Raw genomic sequence first — 8,634 nt, forward strand, 5'->3', positions numbered from 1 at the left:
ATACCTCACTACGGTGTTCAAATGACAACGGGTTCAAACGAGAAAGGGTCGAAACGCGAAAGGTTAAAACGCAAAGGGTGTTTTGCGAATGGGTTCAGACGAGAAGGGTTCAAATGAGAATGAGTTCAAATGAGACGGGTATAAATAAGAAAGGGTCGAAACGTGAAAGGTTAAAACGAGAAGGGCGTTTTGCGAATGGGTTCAAACGAAAAGTGTTCAAATAAGAGTGGGTTGTTTCGAGATACACCCGGCGTCATCTAGTCTGGTCATTTTGTTGAGAACAACGGTCCCAGTGGTTTGTGGTACAGTTCCACGTGAAATCTCAGTCTTAGTAGGTACATTCGGAAGTGTTCGCATGCCCATGTGAGAGCGAGCGCTTCCTTTTCTACTCGAGTGTATTTTTGTCCCGCTTCCGTCATGGCTTGAGAAGCGTAAGCCACAAGAAGTCTTTTGCCATCTTGGTCTTCCTGTAGCAGTACAGACCCAAGTCCGCATGATGACGCATTCGATGAAAGAGTGATCTGCGCTTGAGGATTATAGTAAGCGAGGACCGGAGTCGTACTCAGTTCGGCCTTGATTTGTTGAAAGGCGCTCTCTTGTGGTTCCCCCCAATACCAACTTGCGTCGCTGTGTAGCAAGTCCCTCAGCGGCCTTGTCTTTTGTGCCGTCATGGGAAGGAATTTTGCCAGATGGTTGACCATTTCTAGGAAAGACCGCAGCTCTTCAGGTTTAAAGGTACTGGCATGTTGGTCACAGCTGCTGTCTTCTGTGGGTCAGCTGTGATGCCTGTGCTGTCCACGATGTGACCCAAGAGCTTGACTTTGTTTTTTACAATTTGACATATTTGTTCTTGCTTAGGGCGGCTCCTGCGTTGCGTAGACATTGAAGTACCTGCTCGAGGTTCCTGTCATGTTCTTTCCTGTCAGTCCCGAACACCAATATGTCGTCCATGTGACATACTTGACCTGGTATACCCTCGACAAATCGGAGCATCTCTTTCTGGAAGAATTCAGGTGCTGTTGAGATACCAAATGGCAGCCGTTGGAGCTGGAAGCGTCCTACGGGCGTGATGAACGTTGTCAGTTTCTTGGATTCGGGTGTCAAGGGAACCTGCCAGTAACCCGCGTCTGCGCTCAGCTTGCTAAAAATACGCGCTCCAGCGAGCTTTGCCAAGTTCTCTACGACTGTGGGCATAATGACGCGTTCTCGAATGACCTGGTTGTTGAGCTCTGTGTAGTCGACACAGATCCTCAGGCTGTCGTCTTTTTTCTTTGCGACTACCATTGGCGCACACCATTCCGTTGCGTGCTCTACCTGTTGGATCCCTCCCAAATCCAGCATTCGCTGTATCTCCTGACGAACTTTTGGAGGGATTGAGATAGGCACACGTCGAGGATATGTGATCGCAAAGGGCTTGGCATCAGGGTGAAGTGCGATCTTGTACGTCGTCTTCATTGTTCCCAGACGATCCTCCAGAAGCGATTCGTATTCCTTTGGACAATGGCTGCTGGTAGTGCTGATCTCATGCATTGCCGGGAGCACGTTGAGTGCTTGAATCGCTGAACGTCCCAGTAATGCGAAGTGGAGACCTTCAGCAACAAGGATGTTCTGCTGGGTCGTCTTGTCGTTCCACTGGGTTGACGAGATGAACTGTCCAAGGGTGCTCTTCCTATCGTGAGAAGCTTGTTGTTGGCCATCGTCAGGGTACGCATGGCACATTCATCATATTCTGTGGCGGGAATCACCGTGACATCTGCACCGGTGTCGACCTTGAATGTCAGCGTCTTTTGTCCAATTCTGGTTCTTACCGTCCATGGTCGTCCGTTCCTTGAGTGTAGCACCTGTCCCACGAATAGCTCCTCCACAGCGGAGTTTCTTTGCCTCCCATTGTTGCTTGAGCGTGCATGTGTTGGACGGTCTCTGACCATGCACACCGCTTGAAAATGGCCAGTTTTCTTGCATCTATTGCATTTCTTGCATCTATTGAACTGCATCTATTGCATTTCTTCCCCTTTGCTGGGCACTGCGTCTTGCTATATCTCAGAGTGCCGTCACACCATCTGCAGGACCACGATGTTTCGACGCTGTCGGTAGCTTTTTATGTTCGCGGTGCGGTGGACAATAACGGCCTCCTCGCTTTTGAACTTCGTCGACGTCGGCACGCGCTGCCTCGTGACCACGCAGTTCATGCTGTTGACGCTTAACTGTTTCGGAGTTACGAGCCACCGCAATCGCTCCTTGTAGCGTTAGTCTTGCGTCAAGTTGAAGCTTTTCACTCAACTTATTATCTAGGAGGCCCACGACCAGCCGATCTCTGATCAGGTCTTCCCTGAGGCTTCCGTAGTCGGAGGTGTCTGCCATCCTGCGCAAGTCTGTTATGAATGCCTCCGCTGTCTCGTGCGTTTCTTGTTTCCTCATGTTAAACTTTGCCCGTTCAAATATGACGTTCGTATGATGAATTAAGAGGGCTTCAAACCTTTCTTTCACTGTATCGTAGACGTTTAGTTCGTCCGCTGACAGCTTCAGTGAAAATATAACGCCCTCGGCCTCTCGTCCCATAGCGTAGAGAAATGTGTTCACCTGGGTCGTTTGGTCTCGTAGATGGAGCCCGGAGATGATGCGATAGCGTTCCCATTGTGCGATCCACCTCCTCCAGTCGTTTGGGTCTCTAAAGTCGAGCTTCGCCGGAGTTTCAACGGCGAACGGGTTGAAGAACGAAGCCTCGCCCGCTTGTGCAGCGGTATTTCCCGCTTGAGAAGGCCCCAGCTGGTTTTCTGCCATCGGAAACCGACTCCAGCCAGTCTCTTCGGAGGCGTCGGCTCGAATCTCACCGCTGCCACCATGTCGTGTACCGTGTGCGAACCTCCAAGAGCGTAAGAGACTAGATCGAGGTGAACGTTTGTTTCCCGCTCTTTTGATATGGTGTCTCTCGCCGAACCAGCATTGCCAGACTTCTTTCAGTATCTGGACACGACAGATGGGTGTCTATAACTGAGGCACGTGTAAACCGACTCAGCCCAACCGTTCATGCCACTTCGAGCGACAGTTTAAGCGCGCTCGTTACAAAAACGTTAACCCACCTGGTCCACCCGGACACGTCGCTTCGCGGCGATAGTATCCGGGGTGGCTCATTTTAGAATAAAAGCTAATCTCAGCTCTCTGTGAAACGATCTGTAGGTGAAACATCGTTCGATGAACTGAATGTCACCGCCAATGAGAGGCGACTGCCAGTAGAATTTCGGGGAAATTATTCTCTCGGCGGCCGGAAGAATAGATGCTGCCCTAGAATTACCCCGATTCTTGATTGCTTTGCACTCCTTGTCTACGGAATAGGCTGTGCGTAATAAACTTCTAGGATATTACAAAACAATGCCCTATGTCTGTTTGCCTGTCTATTCCCAAGCATGTGGGCAAGTAGATTTTTTAAGGTGTTTCGACCATGTTTTAAATAGGTTTATTAAGTTCTACAAGTTTTAAATAAGTTTGAGACGTCCAAACTTCTTTTTATATCCAGCAACAAGGTCGGCGCTTTTATTTGCTAAGATGTAGCGACAACAAATAATTTGTTTTACATTTTATACGATTGCGGTAAACAGGAAACACTGTAAGCAGCTATAGCAATGTGGGACCGATAGGGCGAGTTATATAATAACCTATGTCAGACCGTAGGAAAGCCAATAGGCGGCTAAGGTAACAATATGTAAAGCTATAGCACGATGTGCAAAAAGAATCATTGGACGAGCTATGGAATAAGCTATACCAGCCCCTGCAGAGGGCAATATGGGTGCTAAAAAGACATAGGAAACGTCATAGGCGGCTATACCACGCTGGCTAGAAAAATGCATAGAGTAACCCCTAGAAATATCTATAGCCAACCATACAAGAAGCTATAGGTGACTAAAGCAACCAAGGGGAAACTATCAGCAGCTATAGCTCGCTGGAAAAAGAGATCCATAAAAAAATGAAAGACGTGTACAATTAATTCCCTGTAATGCTGAATTAGAGCGCAGCTCTTGAGGAGGAGAGGAGGCTATGCCCTTCACATCCTCCGTACCCTCCCCTCCTCCTCTCCTTCTCCTTCTCCCCTTCTCCTCCTCCCCTTCTCCTCCCCATCCTTCATCCTCCTCCTCTCCTCCTCCCTTCGTCCCCCCTCCCTCCCCCCTCGTGACGTCATTCGGGACCTTCGCGACGTCATGAGGGTCATGTGAAGGTCGTGACTTTCGTCGTGAAGGCCACGACGAAGGTCACGAGTGACGGTCACGAAGGTCACTGTGAAGGTTTTAACCTTCGTCGTGACCTTCCCGAGTGACGTCACGGTCACTCGTGACCCTCGTGACGTCACGTGTGATGTCATTATGGGAAACTTCCCATAATGCAATGCGCGATTACGCCCACGGCGACGGCGTCGCTGCTCAAGCCGGAAACGAGAGGCTAAGAGCTGCGCTCTAAAAAGCCATACAAATCTATAACAGACCGTACAAGAAGCAATATATGGGTAAAGGAACCATAGCCATAGGAATCTCTATAGCATATCATACAAGAAGCTATAGAGGGCTAAAAAAACTACAAGAGAAGCCATGGGCGGCTGTACAAACATGCTGGCTAAAGACACCCATAGAAATATCTATAAGAGACCATACAAGGAGCTATAGACGGCTAAAGAAACCAAAGGAAATGCTATGTAGCTATAGCATGCTGGCTAAAAAGATTCATAAAATAAACCAAACAAAATTCTAAAGTTAACCATTGACAACGCTATTACTCGGGCCTCTATTGTTCCTAATATATATCAATGACCTACCATCATCAATTAAATCGACAATTAGACTATTCGCTGATGGCTGAGTTATTTACCGGAACATTAATACACCTAATGATCACAATATTGTCCAAGACGATTTAGATACGATATCATCATGGTGTTACCGATAGCAGATGAACATTAACACTCGTAAATGCAAACAAATGTCCGTAACTAAATCCTCCACTAAAACACTAACCTAATACTCATTACTTTCACAACCACAAGAACACTCATTTTCGTACAAGTATTTGGGCGTGTATTTTACAGACTCGTTATCATGGATTGAGCAAATAACAAATAGCGCACTAAAACACTTGTTTTCATTAGGTGGGCATTATATATAGCTTCCATTGAAACAAAACTACTCGCGTACAAAACATTTAATCCTCCCAAAATTAGAATACGCAAGCATAATTTGGAATCCACACATAAGTTACCTAATCTCGAGGCTCGAATCTTCAGAACAAAGCAGCCAGATTTATATGCAGTGATTATTCATCCGAAACTAGTGTCTCCGCTTTAAAAGCTAACATAAATCCTCCTCATCTAGAAAGAAGACGAAAAATAGCCCGATTGTTTTTTTTTTTTTGTTTTTGTTTTTTTTTCAAGATGTATATTAGTCAGATTCCGATTTTCAATCTACTTACTGCCGGGCTGCCAATTTTATATCATCTATATTAGATAATTCCCGCAGGATTCAACCCTTTCAGTGGGCACGGCGACTCCACCAGGACTATGCGCCTAAACAACCCTTTCGCTTTTTTCGTCCAGATACTGGCGGTGCAAGTGGCTTTTCCGATTCTCGCAACTGGGCGAGGAACAGTCATCGAACGACCTGCGACGAACCGGGACTGCGTATCGCTTTGGACCACGCCAGTACGCGCTGACAAAGCAAAAATCAACAATCCCACGGCGGACAATTTTTTGCATCGACAACTTCGGCAAGCCACATCGATAACGTCATCGCAGTCAACGCTGGATACAAAACTACGCCCACACTTGGGAGTCGTCAGTGGGCACGGCGACTCCACCAGGACTATGCGCCTATAAACAACCCTTTCGCTCTTTTCGTCCAGATACTGGCGGTGCAAGTGGCTTTTCCGATTCTCGCAACTGGGCGAGGAACAGTCATCGAACGACCTGCGACGAACCGGGACTGCGTATCGCTTTGGACCACGCCAGTACGCGCTGACAAAGCAACAATCAACAATCCCACGGCGGACAATTTTTTGCATCGGCAACTTCGGCAAGCCCCATCGATAACGTCATCGCAGTCAACGCTGGATACAAAACTACGCCCACACTTGGGACTCGTCAGTGGGCACAGCGACTCCACCAGGACTATGCGCCTAAACAACCCTTTCGCTCTTTTCGTCCAGATACTGGCGGAGCAAGTGGCTTTTCCGATTCTCGCAACTGGGCGAGGAACAGTCATCGAACGACCTGCGACGAACCGGGACTGCGTATCGCTTTGGACCACGCCAGTACGCGCTGACAAAGCAACAATCAACAATCCCACGGCGGACAATTTTTTGCATCGACAACTTCGGCAAGCCCCATCGATAACGTCATCGCAGTCAACGCTGGATACAAAACTACGCCCACACTTGGGACTCGTCAGTAGGCACGGCGACCCCACCAGGACTATGCGCCTAAACAGCCCTTTCGCTCTTTTCGTCCAGGTAAGAGACGAACGTTACGAACAGTGCTATAGTAGCAATGATGTTTGTCTGTTCGAGTTGCCGTGCCCACGGCCATTGTGCGATGTTATTCGCCTTTGTAGGAGTGTATTTAGTATGCTTCTCATGTTGAGCGGTGACGTCGAGTCTAATCCTGGACCCGACATGGCTCAGCTTACGGAACAGCTGCAGATAATCGCCAGAGACGTGAAAGATATCAAAGAAGGGAAGGCTGTGACGGACTCACTAATAGCAGAAACGGGAGACTGACCACAATCGAACAAAGAGTGGACAGCCTGACCGAGCTGACAGCAACTGTGACGGCCTTCCAGGATAAGATCTTGTCTCTTGACAGGAATGTCAACTTTCTAATGGCTAAAATTGATGACTTAGAAAACCGGAGCAGACGTAATAACTTGATTGTGTGCGGAATTCACGAATCAACGGATGAGGATAACACCTTTCTTGAAAACTTTGTGGAGAAGGATGTGTTTCAAAGTATCCTGAAAGTTCAAACTGCTGGAATAGAAAGAATACATCGACTGGGCAGAAAAAGCCCAAACAAAACCAGGCCAATCATTCTTAAACTGCTTGATGGTAGGGACAAAACTAAAATTTTGACCAGTTGCCGGCTTCTGAAGGGTTCGGCTTATAGCATTTCGGAAGATGTTTCCCCACGAGTGCAACAAATTCGAAAAAAGCTATGGGAAAGTTCCGAAGACCTACGAAAAAATGGCGATAAAGTTATCTTATCTTTCGACAAAATAAAAATAAATGGCAAGGCCTTTCGCTGGGATGACAGTGCGAACAAAAGAGTGCCACTAAACTATACCAGGCACGAAGATACTAATTGACTACGGGCCAGTACCCTCCCCCCCCCCAGTTCTAGACCGGTTTCCGTCAACTGCTCCCGAAAATAATCCTTGTACTGTAACTAATAATCCCCGCACCGTAGCTAATAAAGCGCTTAGATTAATTAACTTAAATGCTAGAAGCATTGTAAATAAAACGGTTGAAATCGAAGATATAATTCTCAGTTATGACCCCGATATAATAATAGTTACTGAGACTTGGCTCACGGATAGTATATCTGATATTGAGATTGTTCCGCAGTCTTATAAAATTGTTCGTAAGGACCGTTCCTCCCGAGGAGGGGGGGGGGTCGCAATCGTTATCAAAAATAGCATCGATTTTTTCCAGCTAAATACGAAGTTCACAGCTGAGGCTCTATGGGTGAAACGTTTTTTCTGTAACTCATTTCTTCTTGTTGGAGCTGTTTACAGGCCACCAAGTGCTGGCATAGCTGTGATGTATGAACTTCAAGACTTCTTACAAGAGCAATCTAAGAGTTTCATGAATATACTTATGGGGGGTGACTTCAATCTCCCAAACATCGATTGGCCTTCGATGACCACAGTGGCCTCTTGTAAACATTCAGATGCTTTAATTGATATCGCCTTCGCATATAACCTAACACAAATAGTGTCAAGTCCCACTCGCACCACAGATTCTACTAGTTCGATCCTTGATCTTGTTTTTGTTTCTCAGAATTTGTATGTTGCCGATGATCACTGTGTGGTCACAGAGGGTTTATCCGACCACCATATGGCTGTTTTTGATTGTCCGGGACTTGTCCCCAAACGTTGTCTTGATAAGAGAGCAAAGTTTAAGGACTATAATAGAGCACAAGACGAAAGTATAATAGATTACCTCGAGCTATCGTTCGACAGATTTGCTGATAGGGCTTCAGTTCCGGGATGCGATATAGACGAACTATGGTGCACTTTTCAAAATGCGGTGCACACGTGTATAGAAAGATTTGTGCCATCTCGTAGGAAGCGAACTAAAAAGAATAACCCATGGATCACAAGGGAGATTTTACAAATCAAAAGGAAAGCCAATAGGCTAAGCAGAAAACGCGGAAAAAAATAGAATTGACTGCCTTACGTCATAAATTGAGAACATTCATTAAGAATTCCAAGTATGAGTATTTCAACGTTAAAATGTCGAACTTCCTTCGTAACAATCCCCAGAAGTTTTGGAGGCATATATCGGGTTCAAGACACTCAGTTAACAAGATCATTCAACATGGGAGGGAATTCGTTGATAATAGTTCAATCGCGAAGATATTTAACGACTACTTTGCCTCTG

General features: G+C 46.5%; 1 pseudogene; it reads left to right on the forward strand.

The window, feature by feature from the left end:
- Positions 1-6,468: 6,468 nt before the first annotated feature.
- On the forward strand, positions 6,469-7,337 carry LOC120847094 (annotated as a pseudogene).
- Positions 7,338-8,634: the final 1,297 nt, after the last annotated feature.

Source organism: Ixodes scapularis, unplaced genomic scaffold (assembly GCF_016920785.2).
Source record: "Ixodes scapularis isolate PalLabHiFi unplaced genomic scaffold, ASM1692078v2 ptg001158l_1___fragment_3__unscaffolded, whole genome shotgun sequence".
Classification (NCBI taxonomy): domain Eukaryota; kingdom Metazoa; phylum Arthropoda; class Arachnida; order Ixodida; family Ixodidae; genus Ixodes; species Ixodes scapularis.